The sequence below is a fragment of the Bufo bufo genome, chromosome 1 (assembly GCF_905171765.1).
Source record: "Bufo bufo chromosome 1, aBufBuf1.1, whole genome shotgun sequence".
In the NCBI taxonomy this organism is placed as follows: domain Eukaryota; kingdom Metazoa; phylum Chordata; class Amphibia; order Anura; family Bufonidae; genus Bufo; species Bufo bufo.
The window spans coordinates 89,227,630-89,255,623 of NC_053389.1; the positions used below are offsets into that span (position 1 = coordinate 89,227,630).

Genomic DNA, 27,994 nt, shown 5'->3' on the forward strand with positions numbered 1-27,994 from the left:
TTTAACCCCTCCAGCACTGTTTTACTATGCATTCTGTATTCAGAATGCTATTATTTTCCCTTATAACCATGTTATAAGGGAAAATAATAATGATCGAGTCTCCATCCCGATCGTCTCCTAGCAACCGTACGTGAAAATCGCACCGCATCCACACTTGCTTGCGGATGCTTGCGATTTTCACGCAACCCCATTCATTTCTATGGGGCCTGCGTTACCTCAAAAACGCACAAAGAGGAGCATGCTGTGATTTTCACGCAACGCACAAGTGATGCGTGAAAATCACCGCTCATGTGAACAGCCCCATAGAAATGAATGGGTCGGTAATCAGTGCGGGTGCAATGCGTTCAACTCACGCATCGAATCTGCGCGGAATACTCGCCCGTGTGAAAGGGGCCTAATAGAAAAAAGAGGGTGGTTATTAATGGTACATACCCAGATTGGGTCACTGTGACTAGTGGAGTACCTCAGAATTGGGCCCTATTCTCTTCAATATATTTATTATTGATCTTGTAGAAGGCTTGCACAGTAAAATATCAATTTTCGCAGATGACACTAAACTGTGTAAAGTAATTAACACTGAAGAGGACAGTATACTGCTACAGATGGATCTGGATAGATTAGAGGCTTGGGCAGAGAAGTGGCAGATGAGGATTAACACTAACAAATGTAAGGTTATGCACATGGGAAGGAATAATGCAAGTCACCAGTACATACTAAATGGTAAAACACTGGGTAACACTGGCATGGAAAAGGACCTAGGAATTTTAGTGAACAGCAAACTAAACTGTAAAAACCAGTGTCAGGCAGCTGCTGCCAAGGCCAATAAGATAATGGGTTGCATTAAAAGGGTCATAGATGCCCGTGATGAGAACATAGTCCTACCACTTTAAAAATCACTAGTTAGACCACACATGGAGTACTGTGTACAGTTCTGGGCTCCAGTGAACAAGGCAGACATAGCAGAGCTGGAGAGGGTTCAGAGGAGGGCAACTAAAGTAATAACTGGAATGAGGGAACCACAGTACCCTGAAATATTATCAACAATAGGGTTATTCTCTTTAGAAAAAAGACGACTGAGGAGAGATCTAATTACTATGTATTTGTGATCGGGGCTATATGTGACAGAACCTAACTTACCTAACTCATAAAAGATGTCAACGGTCTGAGTTGTGCCATAACCGTTACCGTCGGGAGTATACCTGAAAGAGGGCATACCCTGTGGAAGAGTAAAGAAAAAGGGCGGGCTGGGAGGGGAACACTGCTGCTGCTGTCCGTGCACTGATGACAGGGGGTGAGCAGCTGATAAAGGGCAGACCGCCCCTCCCACAAATGCAGGCCAATACTCGCTCTTGCTACTTGTGATCGGGGCTATATGTGACAGAACCTAACTTACCTAACTCATAAAAGATGTCAACGGTCTGAGTTGTGCCATAACCGTTACCTTCGGGAGTATACCTGAAAGAGGCCAAAAACCCAGCAAGGAAAGCAAGACACTTTATTAAACATTACAACACCAATGTCTGAAAGGCACATGAAATCTCCCCTGTGGGGTTGGGAACATAACGATTAAAACCGGAGGAGCGCCACCGGCCCAATTTGCGAATGATGTGAGCCGGCACTTGATTCTTGGACGCGGCAGATGCCGCCCCAATCCTAAAGGAATGACCTGACACGGAGAGTGGGTCCAAGCCTAAATTACCTGCCAGCATACGTACATGTGAGACGAACTGAGAGGTGGACAATGCTACTGTCCCGCAGGGCAGCAGGGGAGCTTTAGGGCCGAGAGCGCCCAAAGCCCCAGACAACTGCTGAAGTACGTGGACTGGACACCATTTGTGCGCTGTAGGGAAAAATTTTATGCGGGTAGGGGGCCCTGACTGGGAAGTCTTGGTCACGGGTAGGGAGAGGATGAAACCTTCTGAGCTGGGGGCCAACTGCCATCGAGCTAGAAATGGCCTACAGGGTGATGACGAGGAGAACTCTCCTGGCCTCATGAAACCATAAAAGGCCAAATAGATGGCCGCTTTGATAACCAGGCTTTGTAGGGCCCCGAAGGGCCTTAAATCTAGCAAATCGGACATGTCTCTGAATATCTGCCCGGAAATGGGCTGTCTACGGGAGTTAACACCGGGGGTAATATTCTGTAGACCTTTCAACGTGGCCTTGACCACATGACTGGAAAACAAATTAGGATGGGAAAGGGATAAATGATGTTGCACCCCTGACAGGTAAGTCCTCACGGTGCCATACGATAGGTGCCTGTGCACATGACAGTATCCAATAAAGGACAGTATGCGGTCGATATGACCGAAAGCGCCTGGCGCGTGTTCTTGCAGGAAGGTACAGTACAGCCGCCAGCCGGTGTTGTACGCTTTGGTGGTATTGGCCGCAAGAGACCTGGAAAACAGCCCATGGGCAACGGCTAGGTACTTGTTTAGTGGAGAATTAGCGAGGCGGGATGAGGAGATGGGGTCCTTGATGAGTCGGCTTCGGGACAGATCTGGGAAAACAGAGAGTAATCATGCTTAGCTAGGGCGTCAACTGCTACCGTCTGATCATCATGTATGAGGGAGCCGTGGACCAAGAAATGGTGCTGGAGGGACAACTGCACCAGACGCCTAAGGATGTCGATGGCCGGGTGTGACTTAGTTTTGCCACTCTGAAGGATGGAAATGACGGAGGAACTGCCAGAAGTAAAGACCACGGTCGGCCTGTCCAAAGGCTACCCCAAACGTAAGCCGCTGCTACCATGGGATACAAGTGCCCCACCTCCGCTGATTGACGAACTCCCGTGGCCTCGAACAACTCCCTTGGCCAGGTCCCGTTTAGCCAATGGGGGCCAAAAATTGCAGCGTAACCTGTGTTCCCCGCCCCACTGGAAAATAAGATGGGGGAGTTATCTGAGACTGCTGGAATAAACATGGACACGCCATTCCAGTGAGTTAAAAAATGATCCCACATCACTAAATCTGCTAGCGCCTGATTATCCAGAAACACCGGACTGTCCTGACAGGGGGCCTCTGACAGGAGAGGTAGTAACCTTGCTACAAAAGACCTACCTTGAGGGACAACGCGCATGGCAAAATTAAGCATGCCCAATAATGATTGCAGATGTGCTTTTGTAGTGACCCTGCCCACAGTGAAAGTGTGAATAATATCCCGGACCCTGACCAACCTGTCTACAGGTAACCTGGCGGACATGCTTCCTGTATCCAAGACAATGCCCAAAAAGGTAATGACAGTGGCAGGACCATCAACCTTTTTCGGAGAAATGGGAATCCCTAATTGCGCAAAGCATGCTAGGAGACTTTGGAGATTGCCTCGCGGGCCCTGAGGAGACTCAATCAGCAGGAAGTCGTACAGGTAATGTATCACATGTTCACACTCAAACCTATTTTCGAGGATCCAATGTAGGGCTTTTGCCAGTTGATCGAAAATCCAAGGGCTTCCAAAATTAGTCGGACGGAGTCTCGCTGACTCCTGCTACCTGCGTGCAAGTCACGTGGGAGCGGGGCGTGCTGCCAGACTACCGTTCCGGTGTGGGGATGTCCCTTCCTCACCTTGAAGGGACCGACCCCACCGACCGGACTGGAGAAGCGCTGCTGTGACATGACAGCCTCCCTTACCTGGGACTCGAGCCGTGCGACCGGCCGCTGCTGCTTCTGTGACACGGAGTCAGCTGACCGGAAGACCGCTGGAAGCTTCTGCTGACGTCGATCTGCCGGCTGAAGATCCGGAGCGCTTGAAGCAGGGACACGAACACTGCTGCTGCTGAACACTGCTGCTGCTGTCCGTGCACTGATGACAGGGGGCGAGCAGCTGATAAAGGGCAGGGCGCCCCTCCCACAAATGCAGGCCAATACTCGGCCTTGCTACAAATACACTGCTCAAAAAAATAAAGGGAACACAAAAATAACACATCCTAGATCTGAATTAATTAAATATTCTTCTGAAATACTTTGTTCTTTACATAGTTGAATGTGCTGACAATAAAATCACACAAAAATAAAAAAATGGAAATCAAAATTTTTAACCCATGGAGGTCTGGATTTGGAGTCACACTCAAAATTAAAGTGGAAAAACACACTACAGGCTGATCCAACTTTGATGTAATGTCCTTAAAACAAGTCAAAATGAGGCTCAGTAGTGTGTGTGGCCTCCACGTGCCTGTATGACCTCCCTACAACGCCTGTGCATGCTCCTGATGAGGTGGCGGACGGTCTCCTGAGGGATCTCCTCCCAGACCTGGACTAAAGCATCTGCCAACTCCTGGACAGTTTGTGGTGCAACGTGACGTTGGTGGATAGAGCGAGACATGATGTCCCAGATGTGCTCAATTGGATTCAGGTCTGGAGAACGAGCGGGCCAGTCCATAGCATCAATGCCTTCGTCTTGCAGGAACTGCTGACACACTCCAGCCACATGAGGTCTAGCAATGTCTTGCATTAGGAGGAACCCAGGGCCAACAGCACCAGCATATGGTCTCACAAGGGGTCTGAGGATCTCATCTCGGAACCTAATGGCAGTCAGGCTACCTCTGGCGAGCACATGGAGGGCTGTGCGGCCCTCCAAAGAAATGCCACCCCACACCATTACTGACCTAATGCCAAACCGGTCATGCTGGAAGATGTTGCAGGCAACAGAACATTCTCCACGGCGTCTCCAGACTCTGTCACGTCTGTCACATGTGCTCAGTGTGAACCTGCTTTCATCTGTGAAGAGCACAGGGCGCCAGTGGCGAATTTGCCAATCTTGGTGTTCTCTGACAAACGCCAAACGTCCTGCACGGTGTGGAGCTGTAAGCACAACCCCCACCTGTGGACATCGGGCCCTCATATCACCCTCATGGAGCCTGTTTCTGACCGTTTGAGCAGACACATGCACATTTGTGGCCTGCTGGAGGTCATTTTGCAGGGCTCTGGCAGTGCTCCTCCTGTTCCTCCTTGCACAAAGGCGGAGGTAGCGGTCCTGCTGCTGGGTTGTTGCCCTCCTACGGCCTCCTCCACGTCTCCTGATGTACTGGCCTGTCTCCTAGTAGCGTCTCCATGTTCTCGACACTACGCTGACAGACACAGCAAACCTTCTTGCCACAGCTCGCATTGATGTGCCATCCTGGATAAGCTGCACTACCTGAGCCACTTGTGTGGGTTGTAGACTCCGTCTCATGCTACCACTAGAGTGAAAGCACCGCCAGCATTCAAAAGTGACCAAAACATCAGCCAGGAAGCATAGGAACTGAGAATTGGTCTGTGGTCACCACCTGCAGAACCACTCCTTTATTGGGGGTGTCTTGCTAATTGCCTATAATCTCCACCTATTGTCTATTCCATTTGCACAACAGCATGTGAGATTGATTGTCACTCAGTGTTGCTTCCTAAGTGGACAGTTTGATTTCGCAGAAGTGTGATTGACTTGGAGTTACATTGTGTTGTCTAAGTGTTCCCTTTATTTTTTTGAGCAGTGTATATCAGGGGTCAGTACAGAGATCTCTCCCATCATCTATTTATCCCCAGGACTGTGACTGTGACGAGGGGACATCCTCTTCGTCTGGAGGAAAGAAGATTTTTACACAAACATAGAAGAGGATTCTTTACTGTAAGAGCAGTGAGACTATGGAACTCTCTGCCTGAGGAGGTGGTGATGGTGAATTCACATAGAGTCCAAGAGGGGCCTGGACGTATTTCTGGAGTGTAATAATAGTACAGGCTATATCTACTAGAGAGGGGTCCTTGATCCAGGGAGTTATTCTGATTGCCCGATTGGAGTCGGGAAGGAATCTTTTTCCCCTTAAGTGGGGAAAATTGGCTTCTACCTCACAGTTCTTTTTTTTTGCCTTCCTCTGGATCAACTTGCAGGATGACAGGCCGAACTGACAAATGTCTTTTGGCCTTATGTACTATGTTACTATGTTACATTTGCACTGCAAGGTGCTTGTGTCATGACGACCGGGACCCTGCATTGCAACATAAAACAGCAACATCAAGGGAACCTCAACCTCCATCAGGCAGGAGAATCCAGAATCAGAGGGTGCCCCAAAGGGAAGAACGCCAGACCAGGTAGCCTCAGGACTACTGCACCCATCTGGCCACCCACACCCACGTGCACTCCGACGGCCTGGCCGCTGCACTCTTCCTATTTATTATACTGTAAACATATATGTGATTACATATAGCTAATATTTTATTGACTTTATGCACGTGTGTAAATGTAACTTTATTTTACTTAAAGGGCTACCTGTAATTAAATGTGCTAGAATGGAATTTGAAGCAGTGGAACAATCACCCTGACATTAGCGAGGACTTAGGTAAGGTAGCCAGGATGATGAAAGACAGGGGCAGTGCCTTAGACAAAACGATTCTTGTAGCTGAATGGTGCATTTTTAACTCTTGATGTTACTGTTTAAAGTGCATATGGAACGTACAAGCTGTAAGGAGGATGCCCAAATGGCAGGTGGCCAGAAAAATGGCTTAAAAGCCCTTGGTCCTGGCAAAGCTCCAAGCTTTCTGGATCCTCTTCTGTCTGGGGACATTCGGTGCATGTCTTTATTTCTTTGTATTATTATACTCTTAATCTCTGTTACAATCCTTGTAAATCTCTTATTCTTATTCTCAGTCTCTTCGAGACAAGAGAGTCTTGCTTACAGAAGTGACGATTATCGACATATCACCATCTCACTATTTGAATTTCTGCAAAAAATTGGCGCTGGTTTATTGCTACGTTCTCTGCAAATGTTTTTCCTGTACGGCGGTGTTCCCATCCACCAGCTGTGAAGCGAAGTGCCGCACAGCCGAGTCACACAAATCGAGTTGTGCTGCAGTTTCCCTGCACAGCCGGTGTTCACAGTGAGGGATTTATACAGTGTTATGTAAATGCTGTGGATTTTCACTTATAAAACACATTTACAGTAGCAGCAAAGTGGGTGAGATCTTAAAACACTGCACACACGGGCTGCATATAGCTTGGCGTGCAGTGTGGATTTTAAATCTGCCGCATGTCAATGTATATGTTGTATGTCCGCTGTGGATTCCACTCTTTAAAATGCACAGAGTGAAATCTGCAGCAATATCTCTTCATTTCCACAATGAAATCCACCACAATATGTGCTCATTTTGGGGAAAATGTTGCCACTGTCCATCTAGGCCAGATGCACATAATGGGTTTGAATCAAATCATTTACAAGAGACCTGCCATTTGTACTTCAAATGCGGTTACATTTAGTCACTGAAAGAATTTATATTTTTATTTATTTTCTTTTTTTCTTTTTGTTTCATTTGTTTAATCGGGTGACAGTGACCACATTAAGGGTTTTTGTGGATGGAGGACATTATAAAGCAGCATCTAACAGTGTAGATGTGAGACATATGCTTTATGCATCTCTATGTGTCTCTCTCCGCCGCTGCCTCCATCCCCACCCCTCTCCATAGTGAGCTGAGAGTGAGTGATCAGTGTAGGGGACAGGGGAGTAGAAGTGGAGTCTTATAACTGGAGTATTTGATACTGTTCTGTAATAAAATATATATCAAAGCTTCTTGTCCTCACTTTGTTTTTACATCGTTTGACCCTTTCTTACTTTATACGTATTATCCATTTTACTATATGCTAGTTGATATATATTTTTTTATTTAAATCATTTATACATACAACTATTGTCTATTATTAATAGTGTTATCTTAAATTGTACTATTTTTAAATATGATTTCAAGAAATTTCATTAACCCAAATCCTATTATAAATTCATTTAAAGATTAGTGCTTCATCCATGATGCTAGGAGAGGCTGGTCACCATCACGGCCAGCTATTGGATGCATTGGCGGCTGTGCATGGATCCGGAGTGACAGGGAGCGGTGTAAGTATGATCTATAGGAGGAGTCTTGGCATTGTTGGAGGCATTTTTAGAATTGGATAACCCCTTTAAGGCCAGGGTCACAGTATTCCTCCTGCTCCTCCTCCTTTCAACCCCAGAGAAGCCTTTTAGTTTCCTCTCTGTATCACTGCCTAGTTGGGCACTTCTTTTTTCCTAAGAGGAGGGGAAAGAATCCAAGTGCTATGGAAGATACTCAAGATAGTTTCCCTATTGATGAGCTGTGTGAGAAGAATCAGCATTTGGACTGCCATGAGGAAGACGGTAGGCGGTAGGGGCAGTGGTAGTGACGGTGGCATTTTGGAGAACTGCAGAGCAGGGAATCAGGAGGAGGCCAAGGACCACACGATGATATATCACAGTCTAATAAAAGCGGTGGGGAAGGTGAGGACTATGATGATGATTGTGTGTTAGACACAATCAGGGAGCCTGATTTGGGTGCTGAGGAGGAGGAGGAGAAGACATTAGAGGAGAAGGATGATGGCAGCAATAAAGAGCGGAGGCAAAGTATGGCCACAACCTCCAATCGAACTGGGAGGGCCACATCTGCTTCCAATGTGGTCAGCTCCACAAAGGGTGATGTTGGTGATACTGTGGGCAAAGGCTCAAAACGTGCCATACCTAGGCCAAGCTTGGATGCCGCTAGCTCCATTCCACTGTGCCAGAAGTCATAAGTATTGCAAGATTAAAATAAGCTGTGCACGTTCATAACGTTCATAAGTCCCATGGCTCTATTGCAGCACATGAAGCGGCATCACCCAATTGGAAAATAGAAGTGGCAGTAGCTAGAGGACTAAGAATACCCTCCTTTCCCTGGTCTCCTTTGCCCCAGCCAGGAAATATCCATATTCAGCACAGTGTTCTTATTATCGTCAACATCAGTTACTGCTTCTCCAGTCCAGACAACTTCTCCTCCGCCTACACCGCTATATTGATAACAGAATGTGTGGCCAGGAAACAATCCTATGCACAAGATTAACTCCTAACTGGATAAGTTTCCTGCAGTCAATGATGTACCCCTTAGTGGATACTGCTGCTCCTAGGTAACTGGTGGCATGCATTAAGCCTAGTTGTAAGAAACCTAGACACCATTGTTTATCCAAAAAAGCCATCCCTGCTTTATATTGTCACGTTGCAGAGGACATGGACTGCCATTGCAATAGTCACTGTGCAGCAAGTTACATGTCACTGTAGGCACCTGGAGCAGCTGATACAGGCTGGGAAAGAATGTGTCTTTCACAACCCACTGGGTCAAAGTTATTTCTGGCAGTGGCAAGGCAGCACCACAGCAACTAGGCCAGGTCTTGTCTTTTTATTCATGTTTATGTCAGTTTCCACACCTGGTGCTTCATCCTCCATAGATGAGCATTGCTCTCACTCGTCTTCCCTCCTATCATATGTGTAAAGTGAAATGTTGCCATGCCGTGTTGTAGCAGATGAACCTAGCAAGAGTGCCACACACCCGATCAGTTGCTAAAGTGCATCAAGCTGCAAACATCTGACTGTCTGCCCAACAAGGACAAGGCTGATGAATATGATGACACTGGCCATGATGACCCTTCAACTCAGTGGGGGGCAGAGCCATAAAGAAATGGTTCTTCAGTGATGCTGGTGAAAATAACAACCTGTATGCTTGCTTGCTACATAATGACAGGAGTATCATTCACATGAAGCTGTCTGATAATTACTCGATAGCAATGCTTTTAGACCTTTGCTATCAAAGCAAACTAGGGGGAATGTTTTCCTGTTTCTGAAAGTGAGGACCAATTACGCTATTACCAAGATACACTGTGTATGCAGCTTGCTGCAGCTTTCGGCAAGTAGAAACCTGCTACCTGTGTGTCTGATCAGAAGACTCCTCTCTGAAAGCCCCACTGAGTCACCACTTCCCACAATCTCTGCAGAAGCTGCAGCAACCAGTTCAGTCTCATAAACATGATGGAACAAGTTTTTTCATGTGTCCTGCCAGGCTGACATACTCCCTGAATAAGGTACTTTCACACTTGCGGCAGGACGGATCCGACTTGCTGTTCACCATGTCGGATCCGTCCTTCCGCTATTTTGCCATGCCGCCGGACCGCCGCTCCATCCCCATTGACTATAATGGGGACGGGGGCGGAGCTCCGGCGCAGCACGGCGATGCACGACATGCAGGTCTTTTTAGTAAGGTGGCTTTCGCCGTGCACCGCCGTGCTGCGCCGGAGCTCCGCCCCCGTCCCCATTATAGTCAATGGGGACGGAGCGGCGGTCCGGCGGCACGGCGAAATAGCGAAAGGACGGATCCGACATGGTGAACAGCATGTCGGATCCGTCCTGCCGCAAGTGTGAAAGTAGCCTAACAAGGTTCAGTCCTACGTGGACTATGGCCTTTCTCTGGTGCATACAATCTTCACTGACTCCATGGACTTCTGGTAAGGAGGACTGAAACAGTGGCCAGAACTGTCCAGTCTGCTCTCTCTCTGTACTGTCTTGTCCAGCCTTCAGTATCATCTCAGAGAGGTTTTTCAGTGTGTGACTGACTCAAACAGACAAATCCCCCCCACCCCCCATACAAAACATCACTTATTCGAAAATGAATCAGGCATGGATCCTGTAGCTATTCTGACATTATTTTCTATTGCTGTCATTGCATTAAAGAGCTTAAAGGGAGGGAGAGAAAGTAAAAATATGTAAACAAAATTAAAAAGAGATAGCAGAAAGAAATTAAAAAAATATGTGAGTCCTAGGAGACCTCAGAGTGTCCTGCACCAAGTTTAGGGCCAATTGGAGAATATTTGATTCATGTATCAATGAGTTAGTTAACCTAAATGACCTTCTTCTCAATAATCACCCAAACTGATTCTATTTATAATAAAAATGAGAACAGGTTTTTAGGGGGGCGGAGAGCTAAGATTTATTGAAAATGTAGTATTACTAAGAGGAAATTGTATGGATTATAGAAATTCACAAGGGAAAGATGAAGGAAAAAGAGAATTAAGATGTACATCTAATGCTTTACTGTTACTTTGAATCCCTTACAGTAATGGAGAAGGATTAAGTAGTATTTAGGTATGGGCAGCTTAAGGGAAATAGATTTGCAATGCATTGAATGCTCAGAGAAATGTTCCCTTATGTCTTTGGTAATACGTATGAATGTAAAACTCACAATTACGGAAATAAACGTTATATTTAGAGATGAGCGAATCGAAGCTGACAAAGTGGAATTCGATCCGAATTTTAGGAAAAATTTGATTCGCACCAAAGCCAAATTTCCTTGCGCTTCGTGGTAACGAATCAAATTTTTTCCTAAAATGGCTTTTGCACGTGTGAGGACATGGAGCAATAACCCTGGGAAGGTGGGATCACCCATAATGCCATGCATGCAGCTAATCAGCAGCCAGCCAGGACTGTGATGTTGCATCCCTATAAATAGTAGCCGCCATCTTAGATTCGGGCCATTTACCAGTGTACTTAGTACAGAAAGCAATGTCTGCAGGCGCTAGGGACAGTGATAGGAAAGACTTGAATGTGGTGAAAAAACGATTTATAAGTGCAGGGAAAGGACAGGGAGGAATTGTTCCACAGCATTTGTGTAGAACAGTGTTCAGTAGGGGAGGTTACAGACTGGGTAATAGGAACAATCCTATTACACCTTGGTGCACTGACTGGGGATCCAAATTGCCATTATACAGCTCTGTCATTCCAGCAAACCGTTCTTGTTATTGGGGTGCAAGTGCTGTTTGATACGGCCATTAACAGGGTTTATTACAAGGAAATATTTCTACAGTACGTCTTATTTGCCCTTGTGCAGGTCAGTTATATGTTGTAAAGCCTTTTTTGCCATGTATTAGTGGCAAAAGAACAATATATTTGCCCTTGTGCGGTACAGTGATATATTCTACAGCCCTGTTTGCTGTGTATTAGTGGCAAAATAAAAATATATTCGCCGTTCAGCGATGCACTTATCTGTTGAAAAGCCTCTAGTGTTGTGTAAAAGTAGAAAAAAATTATGGCCTAATCGCCGTTCAGCGGTGCAGTGATATATTCTACAGCCCTGTTTGCCGTGTATTAGTGGCAAAATAAAAATATATTCGCCGTTCACCATTGTACTTATCGGTTGAAAAGCCTTTGGTATTGTGTAAAAGTAGAAAAAAAATAGGGGCTAATTGCCATTCAGCTGTGCAGTGATATGTTCTACAGCCCTGTTTGCCGTGTGTGAGGAATATGGATTAATATTTACTGTCAGCCATGTTCCCACACCAGCCATCAGCTGTAAGATAGCAGAGGTAGTACACTTCACAGGAAGGCCCTGCTTCAAAGCCCAGCCATATGGCAGAGAACTTCTTGCAGTCCACCTTTGTTTACAATTTCTCACCTCCATTTAGACAGCCAGGAACCCAGCTAATGGAACAGGAAAAACCTCTCTGAAGGGGTCTGGGCCATTCCCCAGTTCAATCAAATCTAGCAGACAGCATGGAACTGGCGATTTATAAGGAATTATGAATTGCCCTGCCATCACAGGCACAAACTGGATACATATTTGTGTCCCTGTGGCCACGATGAACAGGCCCGTGGTCATAGTCTGGCGGTGGGAGGCCAGGAAAGGGGGATATACATATCTCTCCACAGAAACCACACAACGGTACCAGGTTTGGACTCTACTTGTAGCCGGAACCCAGGCGGGTCCGTTGGTCACAGAACAACCTCCCTGTGACATTCTGGTCTGGAGCCATGAGCCCTAATCAGTTTTGTGGCTCATGTGCTGCCAGCCCAGCAGAGGGGGGGTGGACCCCTCCCAGAGGCCGGGAGGGGAGGGACCAGCTACAGGTTAAAAGGCTTGTGCCAGCAAGCAGGCGTGTTTTTTCTCTGAAGGAGGGTCACATCATGCCATGTGTTTAGAGGGACCTGCAACCTGCTGACATCACTGCCCTCCATGTGACCACAGAAAAGGACTCATCACAACCCTCATCCCTCTGATAAAATTCTGCTTAACCCTGTTTGTACCACGCCATCTGTATTTGTAACCTCAGACCACTGTATATATTTTCTGTGTATATTATGTTTTGTCTAGTGAGCCCTTAATTCAATTAAATATATAATTTAATCTTGTGCTGTTCTTGTATCTGGATCACGAATCCCCACGTCCGTGTTTCGGCATAGTAATACGCTACCGCGTGTTGGTTTCTTACCGTATATAATCCCGTTATCGGACCGGGCTTATATCAAACAAGGAACTGGTGGTAGTCTTCCCAGGCTAAGAACACTCTGTTTCACTCGAGCAGTGAAAAGGCTCTCTCAGCTTGTTGCCTCTCTGTGCGTGTGTGGACAGAAGGAATCTATGAAAACTGTACCAAGACTGATCTTACCCGCTCCTCCAGGAGGGTGTAACGTCATGCCTTAGTAACCAGTGACCATACCGTATCTTGTGAGCTCGACGTAGTTGATGTCTGACATCAGTCGGAGCACGAGGGGTACGGTATTCGTCACACCGTGTATTAGTGGCAAAATAAAAAATATTCGCCATTCAGTGTTGTAAGTCACACTCTGCCCCTGCCCCTAGGCCGAGGTGGGCACCGGCCCAGGCTTCACTTTCTACGTCGGTGGTGGAACACCGACTTTGCCACCTCTGTAAACAGCCAGGACACTTCAATGCCATGTGTCCCTAGCGCTTGAGGGACCCGTCCCAGTAATCGACCCGGAAACTGTCCACGGTGTTGTGTGTAGGTGTGGGTGGTGGGAGGCCTCTTGACAATTTTCAACCAGTTACCGTGGTCCATGCCGTGGCCATGGGACTTAGAGACACCGGCACTGAGATGACTCTGTTACTGCCTGAACTGGTGGCACCCCATGATTTATTGCCTGGGAGATCCCTTACTATCTCCAAGGTCTATTTGGACTGGAGTGCCGGTCGAGGAGTAAGGGAGGTGGGGGTATCCTGAAATATCCCTGCCAGTGTTTTGCTGGGGACGGATCTGGGGCGGCTTGTGTCTAAGTACGTGCCCGCTGATAACCCGAGGTCCGATCCCCAGAATGTGATGTCATGTCCACCCCTGTTGATACTGTTAATCTACCTAACATGCCTGTTAATAGGGATGTGGGGGGGATGTAATGTGTGCCTCTCCCCTCAGTGGGGAGGGGGTCATTCATGCCAGCTGTGCTGAGGCCCCAGAGTGTGGCCAACAAGCATGCTGGAACCTGTTGTCCTTAGGTGGGGCAGACAGCTGCAGAGGAGGAGGATGCAAATGAGGTCAGGGCTGTCCCAGGAGAAGTAGGGCTCCCAGGTAAAGCCTTAGTGCAGGGTTCCTCCACAAACGGGATGTTAGAGGGCCAGGTTAGTCCATCTGGACTGGCGACTTGGTCGGTAGCCAAGGGGAAGCAGACACTACCAGCGGTGGTAGTGGCCATTGCTGCTGTCACGTGCAGTGGGAGTGCTGGGGCCCTAGGGGCCCCTCAGGGGTCTGATGGCTTTCCCCCTTCCGACCAAGTGGCTGCCGAGTCAGATAGAGGCCAGGAGACAGGTCCCGGGGTCCTGACAGAGGAGGTGGCAGTCTCGTCTATTCTGGACACGTCCGCTCAGGGGTTTCAAGTGGCGTTAGTGGGTGACGCCAGCCGGAACGCTCTCAAGGAGCAGGCGGCACAGCCTCCCTCGGACTCAGACCTCGAGCGGGTGGTCTGGGACCAAGGACGGCTGTATCGGGTCACGGTCCAGCAGGGCTCACCAGATGAGTGGCCTAGGGACTGGCAGGTAGTAGAACTGACAGGGGACGGGGCAGTCTCGTCTATTCTGGCCACGTCCCACCAGGGGTTTCAAGTGGCGTTAGGGATAGCGCCAGCTTGAAAGCTCTCACGGAGCAGATGGCACGGCCTCCCTTGGACTCAGACCTCCAAAAGGCGGTCTGGACCAAATACGGTTGTGCTGGGAAACGGTCCAACAGGGCTCACCGGAGGCGTGGCCTAGGGACCGACAAATTGTGGTACCTTATCTGTTCAGGGCGGAGTTTTTCTGGATTGCGCATGAAATTCCGATGGCCAGCTACCCAGGTGCCGTTAAGTCAGAGGCCTGGACGGGAGACATAGTGGTGTCGGTCATCGAGTGTGTCATGCGCTTCCAGGAGAAGGCACAGGCCTTGCCGCAGTTGGTGCACAACATATGGGGCAGGCCCAGACCGACCAGAAGCGGGGGTATGACCAGATGGCTTGTGAGAGGACCCACCAGGTGGGTCAGCAAGCGTGGATAGTGGTTCTCGTACCTCAGGACAAGCTTCAGGTGGCCTAGGAGGGCCCGTACCTCGAGCACCAGCGACTCAATGCCAGGATGTACCTGGTCACCTTGGACCAAGCCCGGGGTTGGCAGAAGGCCTTCCCCGTGAACCTGATGCAGGCACATCATGAGCGGGAGGCAGGTTCCCTCCCGGAATGCCGCCCCTTCCGGAAAATGTTCAACAAAAAGCCTCTGAAGGACGGAACCCACCAAGATGCCGTTGGGTATAGAGTATGCCCCTGTCACTTTTAAGCGGATGGTAAATCTGCTTAAGAGACTCGAAGGGTACACGGCCGCGTACCTGGAGGTCATTGCCGTCTTCTGTCCTACATGGGAGGATTCTCGAGAGCATCTGGCGCAGATGCTCAGGCAGATCTGCAAGGCAGGTTTGACCCTTACGCCAGGAAAGTGCCAGCTGGGCATATGCGAGGGGCCCCAGGCAGGTGGGGAAGCTTTGGAACCGGAGCCCAGGAAAGTGTATGTCAGTGCATCCTGGCTCACGCCCCAGGGACAAGAACCAGGTGATGTACTTCCTGGGCACCGCCGGGTTCTATAATGGGTTTGCGCTGACGGACCGCACCAGAAAAGAAGCTCCGCAGTCGATTGGACAAACAACTGTGATACAGCCTTTCCAGCTTCCCGGTACCCCTGGCACCCAAATTCACGCGGCAGAGAGGGTACGGATGGGTAAGGTGTGAGGAATATGGATAAATATTTACTGTTAGCCATTTTCCCACACCAGCCATCAGCTGTAAGATAGCAGAGGTAGTGCACTCCACAGGAGGGCCCTGCTACAAAGCCCAGGCCACCTTTGTTTACAATTTATCACCTCCATTCAGCCAGCCAGGAACCCAGCTAATGGAACAGGAAAAACCTCTCTGCAGGGGTCTAGGCCATTCCCCAGTTCAATCAAATCTAGCAGAGAGCATGGAACCAGCGATTTATAAGGAATTATGAATCGACCGGCCATCACAGGCACAAACCGGATACATATTTGTGTCCCTGTGGCCACGATGAACAGGCCCGTGGTTATAGTCTGGCGGTGGGAGGCCAGGGCAAGGATATATACATATCTCTCCACAGAAACCACACAACGGTACCAGGTTTGGACTCTACTTGTCTCCACTTATTTGTTGAAAAGCCTTTGGTGTTGTGTAAAAGTTGGAAACAATTAGGGCCTAACTGCCGTTCAGCAGTGCAGTGATATTATTCTACAGCCCTGTTTGCCATGTATTAGTGGCAAAATAAAAATATATTTGCCGTTCAGCGTTGCACTTATCTGTTGAAAAGCCTTTGGTGTCGTGTAAAAGTGGGGAAAAAATTGTGCCTAATTGCCGTTCAGCGGTGCAGTGATATATTTTACAGCCCTGTTTACCGTGTATTAGTGGTGAAATAAAAATATATTAGCCATCCAGCGTTGCACTTTTCTGTTGAAAAGCCTTTGGTGTTGTGTAAAAGTAGAAAAAAAAATTGGCTCTAATTGCCGTTCAGCGGTTACATATTCTAAAGCCCTGTCTGCAGTATATTAGTGGCAAAATAAAAATATATTCGCTGTTCAGCGTTGCACTTATATGTTGAAAAGGCTTGCGTATTGTAAAAGTGGAAAAAAATAAGGGCCTATTTGCCGTTCAGCTGAGCAGTTATATGTGTGGAACCCTTTTTGTGGTAAGGACCGAATTTCGTATTGGTGAAATTCTTTTTATGTGAAACTGTTTTTTGCGGAAAAATTGATGGGTGATTGTAGACTTTGTTCTGTATGAACCGAATTCCATTATCCTTTCATTGGTGAAATTTTTTATTCCAAACATGTTTCTTTTGGGACAATTGATGGGTAATTGTAGACCTCCTTTTGCTGTATGGACCGAATTACGTAGTGCTGAAATTTTTTTGCGAAACAGACTTTTATTTGGAAAATTGATGGGTGATTGTAGACCTCCTTTTGCGGTATTGACCGACTTACGTCGTCGCGGGTCCTGCAGTAAACATAATGAAGATGCTGATGACAACACATCAGCAGACTTTTCCTTTGGCCTCCTGCACACGACAGTATTTTTTCACGGTCCGCAAAACGGGGTTCCGTTGGTCTGTGATCCGTGACCGTTTTTTCGTCCGTGGGTCTGCCTTGATTTTTGGAGGATCCACGGACATGAAAAATGAAAAAAAAATCTAAGTCAAGTTTGCCATTGAAATAATAGGAAAAAACGGACACGGATCACGGACACGGATCACGGACGCGGATGACAATATTGTGTGCATCCGTGATTTTTCACGGACTTATTGACTTGAATGGGTCCGCGAACCGTTGACCATGAAAAAAATAGGACAGGTCAGGAAACACGGCCAGGAAACACGGATCACGGATGCGGCTGCCAAACGGTGCATTTTCCGATTTTTCCACGGACCCATTGAAAGTCAATGGGTCCGCGAAAAAAAACGGAAAACCGAACCACGGACGCGGATGCACACAACGGTCGTGTGCATTAGGCCTTAATCATCTATTCACGCAGCTTCAGGCAAATTCAGTAAATCAAGCAGCTTCAGTAAGTTGAAAACATTCATGTGTTTTTATCTGCTCCGTCTGCATTCAATGTCCACAGCACACAAGACATGACAGGAGAGCCTCTGCTTTGGAGTCCAATTCCAGTTTCTTAAGATCAGGAGTTCCATCAGAATTGTGCGTAACATTCTTGCTCCCTGTGCAAAGCCATAACAAAAAGACTCCATGGAAAAAGAAAAATATATTCATCGTTCAGCGTTGCACTGATATGTTGAAAAGCCTTGTGTATATGTTGAAAAAATTAAAGGCCTACTTGCCGTTCAGCGGTGCAGTTATATGTGGTAAACCCCTTTTTGCGGTGACATTTTTTATGTGACATAGGCTTTTTTCAGGAAAATTTATGAGTGATTGAACACCTCCTTTTGCAATATGGATCGAATTACTTTGTGGTGACATTTTTTATGTGACACATAGAGTTCAGCGGACACCTGGATGTTCGGGTTCGACAGGTTCGGCCGAACTTGACCCCGAACCCGAACCCCATTGAAGTCAATGGGGACCCAAACTTTTGAGCACTAAAATGGCTGTAAAAATTTAATGGAAAGGGCTAGAGGGCTGCAAATGGCATCAAAATGTGATTAAGAGCATGGCAAGTGCTCTGCAAACAAATGTGGATAGGGAAATTACTTTAAATAACATAAAATAGGCAAAACTAATAATCTTGATCTAGGAGGACGAGGTCCATATGGAGTAGGAGGTTGAAGAGGCGGTGGATGTGGCGGTGTAGGTGGAAGCGGCGGTGGAGGAGGAGGAGGAGGTAGCCTACACTGCTTTTTGGTTTTAAATTTATTTATATTTTTTTAAATTAGGGTACACCCCAAAACATTGGGATATATAACCTGTGATAACCCCCTCCAGTTGTGCTAAACACACGTTCAGACAATACACTGGCTGCAGGGCAGGCCAGCACCTCCAAGGGGAAAAGGGCAAGCTCAGGCCATGTGCCCAGTTTGGAGACCCAGAAGTTGCAGGGGCTGACCCCTGTCAGTCAGTTTGTGTAGGCGTGTGCATACTTATTGCCCCACCATGTCGCACATCCCCGTGATGTTCACAATCCAATTTGATATCTGCTTTATCAACTTTCGATGTTCTTTTATGCGCCTACCATGGTGATCACGGGTGGCGGGGAATCAGAGTTCCAGGCCGGAGAGGGAGCGTGAGACAGAGAGACCACATCCAAGGGAGGATTAATTTTTTTAAATTTAAAATTATAGAGCGGAAATATAGGACAAAGTATTAAAGCGTAAAAGTGGGACAACTTTTTAAAGTTTAAGCAGTGAATGAAAGGAGGTGGTGCGCATCAATTAATGAAGAATTTCTTACATTTTATTCCCTGTCAACTATGCAGAGCAGGGGTTTCTATCCGGCAAAATTTGAAAAATGTCACCTGACAATGTAATTGACGATTTTTTTAAATTTATGTTCCTGTCACCTATGTAGAGGTGCCCCAGTGACATCCACCATCCATTTGGATTTCTTCTCTATCAACTTTCGATGTTCTTTTCTGAGCCTACCATGTTGATCACGGTTATCAGCGAATCAGGGTCCCACGCTGGAGTGGGAGCGTGAGAAAAAGAGACCAAATTTAAGGGAGCTAAATTTATTTTAAAAATGTTGGATCGAGCGGAAATATGGGAAAAGTTATTGAGGCGCAAATGTGGGACAAATTACAGAAGCACAAATGTGGGCCAAAAGAGTAAAGCGGAAATGTGGGACACATTATTGAAGCGCAAATGTGGGCCAAAAGAGTAAAGCGGAAATGTGGGACAAATTATTGAAGCGCAAATGTTGGCCAAATGAGTAAAGCGGAAATGTGGGATAAATTATTAAAGCGCAAATGTGGTACAACTTGTTAAAGTTTAAGCATTGAATGAAAGGAGGTGGCGTGCATCAATTAAAAAAGAATTTCAGAAATTTTATTCCCTGTCACCTATGCAGAGAAGGGGTTTATTCACGTCTAAAATTGAAAAATGTCAACCCAAGAATGTAACAGAAAAATTACAGAAATGTATTAACTTGTCTACTTGGTAGAGCAGGGGTCTATGACAGAAAAAATTTGTTTATTGTCACCCGAAAATGTAAAAGAAAAATTATTGAAATTTATTAAGCTGTCAACTAGGTAGAGGAGGGGTATATATTACAAACAATTTCCAAATGTTGTTCCTTGATGTTCCCTCACTGTCTTTACCATACGCGTTTCGGGGTAACAGGCCCCTTCCTCAGTGGTGGAACGGGCCTGTTACCCCGAAACGCGTATGGTAAAGACAGTGAGGGAACATCAAGGAACAACATTTGGAAATTGTTTGTTTTCAACTGCTAACATCTACAGATCAATTTGAAAATCCCGCCTGGAAATTCAAGTCATCTGACCGCCCAGCTAACCACGTGGGACGCCACAGGTCCTGGAAGGTCAAAGCAGAGCAAAGAAATCATACTGCTATCCAGGCAAGAGGGGAAACTCCATAGACTTTACCGACAGGTCCTGGAAGCTTAAAGCATCGCACCTGATAAGCTAGTGCACAAACGGGCCGAATACAGGAGCGGTAAAGTATTCTATACACAGTATATTTGTGGATTATTGCAAACTTGTCAAAATCTGTGGATGTTATTGATTTCTCTGGATATTGCTCTATTGAATATTGTGCTCTCCCAAAAGTATAGCTGTAAATACAAATCAGGGTTATAATTGACTCTGGACCATATTGGCTCAACAGCCCCCCCCCTAAGGATTTTTAGTATATAGAAGTGTATGTTCTGTATTTTTAGTCTGAGTTTTAACATTGTTTGAATGTATGAATTTTATGCAACATGTTGTAAATTATTTTAAAGTACTATATATAAAAGTATCTGATATACCAAACCAACTTGTCTGTGTTGCCTGATAATAGTGTGACGCCCAATTTAACTAATTACCTTTTTACTCTACCAGCATTAGGGAGTGCTGTCGGGCAGTGCACCTACCCAATAGCGGATCAGGAAGTGAGCCACCAACCTTTTGCTATTTAGTTTGGAAAAGTATTGACGGCTGGGCACGACGTACTGTCAGACAGCCACCGCCATAAGGCCTTTAAAACTTTCAGTCTCCACCAGACGGAATGACAGCATTTCAAAGGCCAGTAATTTAGAAATGCTGGCATTCAGGGCTAGGGATCGCGGGTGGGTTGGGGGGTACTTCCTCTTTCTCTCCAGTGTTTGGGAGATGGAGAGCTGAACGCTTCCGTGGGACATTGTGGAGATGCTTGGTGACCCAGGTGGTGGTGTTTCTGGCAGATCCTCTGTTTGCGGGGTGGCAGGTGGCACTGTCACTCCAGAGGTGGATGAAGAGGCCGAGACTGCAGCAGAAGAGGAAGCAGGAGGAGCCAGAGACCTTTCTTGGTTTTTGAGGTGTCTACTCCACTACATCTCGTGTCATGCAGGTTGTGCTCAGGTTGATAACGTTTATGCCTCGCTTCAGGCTTTGATTGCACAGCGTGCAAACCACTCGTGTCTTGTCGTCAGCACATTGTCTGAAGAACTGCCACGCCAGGGAACTCCTTGGAGCTGGCTTTGGTGTGCTCGGTCCCTTGCTGCGGGGGGCAGTAGCAGGTGTACTGTCTAGAGGACGGCTGCTCCTCTTTTGCACCCTGCTCCCTCAACTGCTGTGCTGGTGGCTCTGTGTGACCACCGCCTCTTCCTCCGAACTACACAGGTCACTCGCATGACCTTCATTCCATGTGGGGTCGAGGACCTCATCATCCTCCACATCATCTTCCACCCAGTCTTCACCCCTGCCCTCCTTGTCGGTCTGCACACTTTCAAAAGCCCTAGCAGTTTGCACCTGTGTTTCGTCATCACCCGAGACGTGCTGGGATGGTCCTCCCATGTACTCATCTTGAAAGATAAGTGGTTGGGCATTGGTACACTCAATCTCTTCCACTTCTGTGGCAGGGCTAGGTGGATGGCCCTGGGAATCCCTGCTAACATAGTCATCAAAAAGCAGAAGAGACTGCTGCATGACTTGGGGCTCAGACTGCTTGGCTGATTTGCAAGGGGGTGAGGTGAAAGACTGATGGACATGGGCTGCAGGTTCCAACTCTGATCTTTCGGCAGGAGACTGGGTGGGAGACAATGTGAAGGAACTGGAGGCACTGTCAGCAACCCAATCTACTACTTGTACTTGTTCAGGCCTCACCATTCGTAGAGCCGCATTAGGCCCGACCAAATACCGCTGCAGGTTCTGTCCCCTACTCGCACCTGAAAAAGTGGTTTCACTTGAGCGTGTAGCTGGCACAGATTGACCACGTCCTCTCGCTGCAACAGGAGCTCCACCAGCAGCACCACCACCTGGGCCACGTTTCTTATTTGACGCTCTCCTCATATTTCTCGAATTTAGGATCTTGCCCTAAATGGGTTTTTAATTAATTGTAGAATAGAACGACCGTATGTACAGGGTGTATCTCACACGCCGTGAACCAAACTAGGCTTCAATTAAATTTGTTTGCCCAAAATGGCTGTATTTCAAATACCTGAATATAACACCTGTATATAAAGGGTGTATCTCACACACCTTGACCCACACTAGGCCGCAATTAAAGATTTATGCCCAAAATGGCTGTATTTCAAATAACTGAATATAACCACTGTATATAAAGGGTGTTTCACACACGCCTTGACCCACACTATGCCGTTATTAAAGATTTATGCCCAAAATGGCTGTATTTCAAATACCTGAATAGAACCTCTGTATATAAAGGGTGCATCTCACACGCCCGGACCCACACTAGGCCGCAATTAAAGATTTATGCCCAAAATGGCTGTATTTCAAATAACTGAATATAACCCCTGTATATAAAGGGTGTATCTCACACGCCCTGACCCACACTAGGCCGCAATTAAAGATTTATGCCCAAAATGGCTGTATTTCAAATACCCGAATAGAACCCCTGTATATAAAGGGTGTGTATCACACGCCCTGACCCACACTCGGCTGCAATTAAAGATTGATGCCAAAAATTAATGTATTTCAAATACCTGAATATAACCCCTGTATATAAAGGGTGTATCTCACACGACCTGACCCACACTAGGCCGTAATTAAAGATTTGTGCCCAAAATGGCTGTATTTCAAATAACTGAATATAACCTCTGTATATAAAGGGTGTATCTCACACGCCCTGACCCACACTAGGCCGCAATTAAAGATTTGTGCCCAAAATGGCTGTATTTCAAATACCTGAGCAGAACCCCTGTATTTAAAGGGTGTATCTCACACGCCCTGACCCACACTAGGCCACAATTAAAGATTTGTGCACAAAATGGCTGTATTTCAAATAACTAAATATAATTCAAATATATAAAGGGTGTATCTCACAATGACATCTGCAGCAAAGGCTGCCCAATTATTTTTTTTTTGCCCAAACGGGTGTTTGTTTAATAACTGAATATGACAGCAGTATATAACCCTGGAATTTCAAACGTCTTGATGCTGCAAGGACGGAACAATTGTGTATTTTGCCCAAAAAAGGATGTTTTATTAATAGAAGAATATAACCCCTGTATAAAAAGGGTGTATCTCACATGCCCTGACCCATACTAGGCCGCAATTAAAGATTTGCGCCAAAAATGGCTGTATTTCAAATAACTGAAAATAAGCTCTGTATATAAAAGGTGTATCTCACAATGACATCTGCAGCAAAGGCTGCTAAATATTATTTTTTTGCCCAAACAGGTGTTTGTTTAATAACTGAATATGACAGCAGTATATAACCCTGGAACATTTTGATACTGCAAGGGCGCAACAATTGTGTATTTTGCCAAAAAATTGTGTTTTATTAATAGAAGAATATAACCCCTGTATATAAATGGTGTATCTCACACGCCCTGGCCACAATTAAAGATTTGTGCCCAAAATGGCTGTATTTCAAATAACTGAATGTAACCTCTGTATATAAAGGGTGTATCTTACACGCCCTGATCCAGAATAGGCCTCAATTAACATAGTTTGCCCTAAATGGCTGTATTTCAAATACCTGAATAGAACCCCTGTATATAAAGGGTGTATCTCACAATGGCATATGCAGCAAAGGCTGCCAAATAAACTTTTTTTGCCCAAACGGGTGTTTGTTTAATAACTGAATATGACAGCAGTATATAACCCTTGAATTTCACACGTGCTAATACTGCAAGGGCTGTAAAATGGTGTATTTTGGCAAAAAAGTGTGTTTTTAAAAACCCAGAAAATTATGGTTGTATTTCTAGCTTAAATTGCACATTGACTAATCCAGATGTTGTGTTTTGCCAAAAAAAAGTGTGTTTTTTTAATAACAGAATATGAAAGCTGTATATATTAAACTTGAATTTCACACTTGCTGTAAAATAGTGGATTTTGGCAAAAAATAAGTGTGTTTTTAAAAACCCAGAAAATTATGGCTGTATTTCTAGCTTAAATTGCACACTGACTAATCCAGATATTGCCCAAAAAGTTTTTTTTTTTACTAACAGAATATGAAAGCTGTATATAACGTTTGAATTTCACACGTCCAGATGCAGCTAGGGATGTAAAATTGTGTATTTTGCACAAAAAGGGTGTTTTAAAAAGAAAAAAGAAAATTATGGCTGTATTTCTAGCTTAAATTGCACACTAACTAATCCTGCAAATGCACCAGATGTTGTATATTGCCAAAAAAGGGTGATTTTTTACAACCAGATTATTAGTGCAGTTTTCAAAGATTGGATTTCAATGTCACAAAAGCTCAGATACAGTGCTGGTGCACTGAGCTTGCATAAAATGGCCGCCGCCGCATACCTAACTAACAGACGGATAAAAGTTATTTTTTTTTCAGTCACTGGGCTCAGGGCAGGGTAAAAAGATTGTGCCCTGCACCCACACAACTAAATGTAAGTCGATCGCTGAGTTAGATTCACGTTCTGAACCAAAGATTCTCTTCTATTCTCTCCCTGAAATCACCAGCAGCATCCTCCCCTACACTAATAACAGCAGAGTGACGTGCAGCGCTACGTGACTCAAGCTTATATAGAGCCTGGGTCACATGCTGCACTGGCCAATCACAGCCATGCCATTAGTAGTCATGGCTGTGATGGCTTCTAAGGGCACAGAGTTAAACGCTTATCGATTGGCTGCTCTGCAGCCTTTCAAAAAGTGCCAAGAAAGCGCCGAACACCGAACCTGAACTTTTACTGAAATGTTCGGGTCCGGGGTCCAAAAATCCTAAAGTTCGGTAAGAACCCGAACATTACAGTTCGGGTTCGCTCAACCGTAGTGACACTTAAACTTAGTGACACTAAATTTTTGGGTGATTATACCCCTCTTTTTGCGGTATGGATCGAATTACTTAGTGGTGAAATTCTTTATGTGACACAGGCTTTTTTGGGGAAACTTTATGGGAGATTGTACACCTCCTTTTGCGGTATGGACCGAATTACTTAGTGGTGAAATTCTTTATGTGACCAGGGGAGCACCCAGGAATTTTGTCATGGGGGGGTCCGAAAGGCAAAAAACTGTTGTGCTGATTCTTTTACTTGGCCATTTTTAAAAGCTCTGTAGGAATGGAACAATGTGCCAATTTGTTTAGCCCCGCCCATTATAAAAAGCCCCTCCTACATATAATAGGCCACGCCCAACAAACACTGTACAGCTGAAATTCTATAGTTGAGGCCTGTCTCTACATATCATACGGAGAGGGGAGGGTCTGTCCTGGCTGCACTGCCTGCTTATACAACAAGCTACAGCCAGGAAGCTCCTCCGCTCTCCTCCCTCCCCAGATCCTGCTTAAGGCCTGTTGTTCCCCCCCACCATCTGTCACCCGCCCGTGGCCTGCTGCCCCCTTTGGCCGTCCTCACCCAGCTCTGAATCCTCCTTCTGCAAATGGCAGGGGGAGGAGCCGGAGCATCTCCTCTCCTACATAGCGCCCCATACCTCTTACATCCAGTGATGTCACCTTTGTTGTAGACGTTCTCTTTCTTTATCTTCTCCATTCAGACCAGACCGCCATGATGATTTTTCAGCCATCTCCCGTCTCTGCAGAGATTAACAAACAGACATTAGTTTCCCACATTTCCATCATCTTCTGAACACCCTTTCCTGCCACCCCCAATACTATACTGCAGAGAAAGTCCCCCTGGAAATACTACTACCACACAGATAGTGCCCCCTTCAACAATTATTGGCACACAGTGCTCTAAAAAATAACTGCGCCCAGACACTAATATTATGAAGATAATGTCCCCCAAAAATTATTGTACTAAGCTGATACTGTGCCAGGGTGCCCCCCAAAGTAACAGTGCTCCCCAAAATACCACCAATAGAAATAATTCTCTGCCAGATGACACTTAGTAGTAATAATGCCCCTATAGTGCCCATACTAGTAATCATGTTCCTCATAGACCCCCAGTAGTAGTAAAGCTATTATCCCCTAGTAGTAATAATTCTCCCTATAATATGACAGTACATGAAATACCCCCGCTTAGTGCCCGCAGTTGAGCTAATGTCCCCATAATGTATGCCAGCATAAAATACCCCTATATAGTGCCCCAGTAAATGCCCTCATAGTGCTCCTCTCGCCCTTTCCCATAGTGTCCCCCATAATATGCCAGTAAAAAATGCCCCTTCTAAGTGGCACCATATGCCCCAATAGTGCTCCACTCCCCCATAGTGCCCCCAAATAATGCCCCATAGTGCCGCTCTCCCCTATAGTGCCTCCCATAATGTGCCAGTAAAAAATGCCCCCTTAGTGCCACCAGATGCCATAATGCCCCCTATAATGTGCCAGCAAGAAAAAAGGCCCCTTTAGAGCCCCTCACTTCTCCATAGTGCCCCCAAATAATGCCCCTATAGTGCCACCAGATGCCCCATAGTGCCGTTCTCCCCTATAGTGCCCCCCATAATGTCAATAAAAAAAAGTCCCTTTAGACCCCCCAGATGCCCCCATAGTGCTCCTCTCCCCCATGGTACCCCCCCATAATGTGCCAGTAAAAAATGCCCCCTTAGTGCCACCAGATGCCATAATGCCCCCCATAATGTGCCAATAAGCAAAAAATGTCCCCTTTAGAATCCCCACTTCCCCCATAGTGCCCCCAAATAATGCCCCTATATTGCCACCAGATGCCCCATAGTGCCGTTCTCTCCTATAGTGCCTCCCATAATGTGTCAATAAAAAAAAAAAAGCCCCTTTAGAGCCCCCAGATGCCCCCCCATAGTGCTCCTCTCTCCCATGGTGCCCCCCCCCATAATGTGCCAGTAAGAAATGGCCCCAGAGTGCCACCCCCAAAAAATTGGGCTGTAAGAATTGTCAGATGCCCCCATAGTGCCAGCTCCCCCCGTCCAGAAAAAAAAAAAATATAAAACACTGATACTTACCTCCATCAGCAGCGATGTGATGCAGGCCTCTTCCGGCCTGTGTCCCTGCTGTGTGCTGCCCGGCTCAGGCGGCGCGATGATGAAGTCATCGCGCCGCCTGAGCCGGCCTCTGATAGGCTGCAGGCATTAGTGTCTGCGGCCTATCAGAAGAACAGGGGAGGGACACGCCTCTCCCTCCCCTGCCGCAGCACAGGCATCTGTATCGCTGTACTGAGGACGGCGATACAGATGGATATAGAGATGAGCGCTTCCACAATGGAAGCGCTCATCCCCTACTGCCCGCCGCCACCACCGCCGCTGCCGCAATTACATCCAGGGCCGCGCCGCCTGTGGTGATCGGCGGTGCGGCCCTGAGGGATAAAAAAAAAATAATATTGTCTGGTTGTTCTAGGGGGGGCCAGACCCGCTGGACTTCCCCCCTGTAGGTGCGCCACTGTATGTGACACTGGCTTTTTTTTTGAAAATGTATGGGTGATTGTACATCTCTTTTTTCGGTATGGGCCGACTTACTTAGTGGTGAAATTCTTTATGTGACACAGGCTTTTTTGGGGAAAATTTATGGGTGATTGTACACCTCCTTTTGCGGTATGGGCCAAATTACATAGTGGTGAAATTTGTTATGGTAAATGGGCTTTTTGGGGAAAATTGATGGGTGACTATGCACCTCCTTTTGCTGTATAGGCCAAATTACACAGTGGTGAAATGTTTAATTTCAAAGCAAACTCCGCCGCTCTGTATCTCTTGTGAAGTCAATGGGCCAGATTTATCATTACTCTGACAGCTCACTCCACTTTCACATATGGCTAAAGTCAGTTTTAGAAAATTCAGGGGTTGGCAGCACTACTCATCCCACTCATTTGGGTACTGACCAGAAAATGGCTTACAAGCCAAATGGTGCGCGCAGATAGGGATCCTGGCTGGGGGTCCCAACACATCCAGACAATTCGATAATCCGCAGCACTCGCCGGTAAATGATGAAAA

At 46.5% G+C, this 27,994-nt stretch overlaps 1 long non-coding RNA gene across 1 annotated transcript; it reads left to right on the top strand.

Moving 5' to 3' along the window:
• The first annotated feature begins 401 nt into the window (after positions 1-401).
• Positions 402-27,985, top strand: LOC120986846. Its single transcript, XR_005775810.1, has 4 exons — positions 402-414; positions 19,923-19,925; positions 20,665-20,673; positions 27,827-27,985. It is a non-coding gene; the product is annotated as an uncharacterized LOC120986846 (long non-coding RNA).
• The last annotated feature ends 9 nt before the right edge of the window (positions 27,986-27,994 follow it).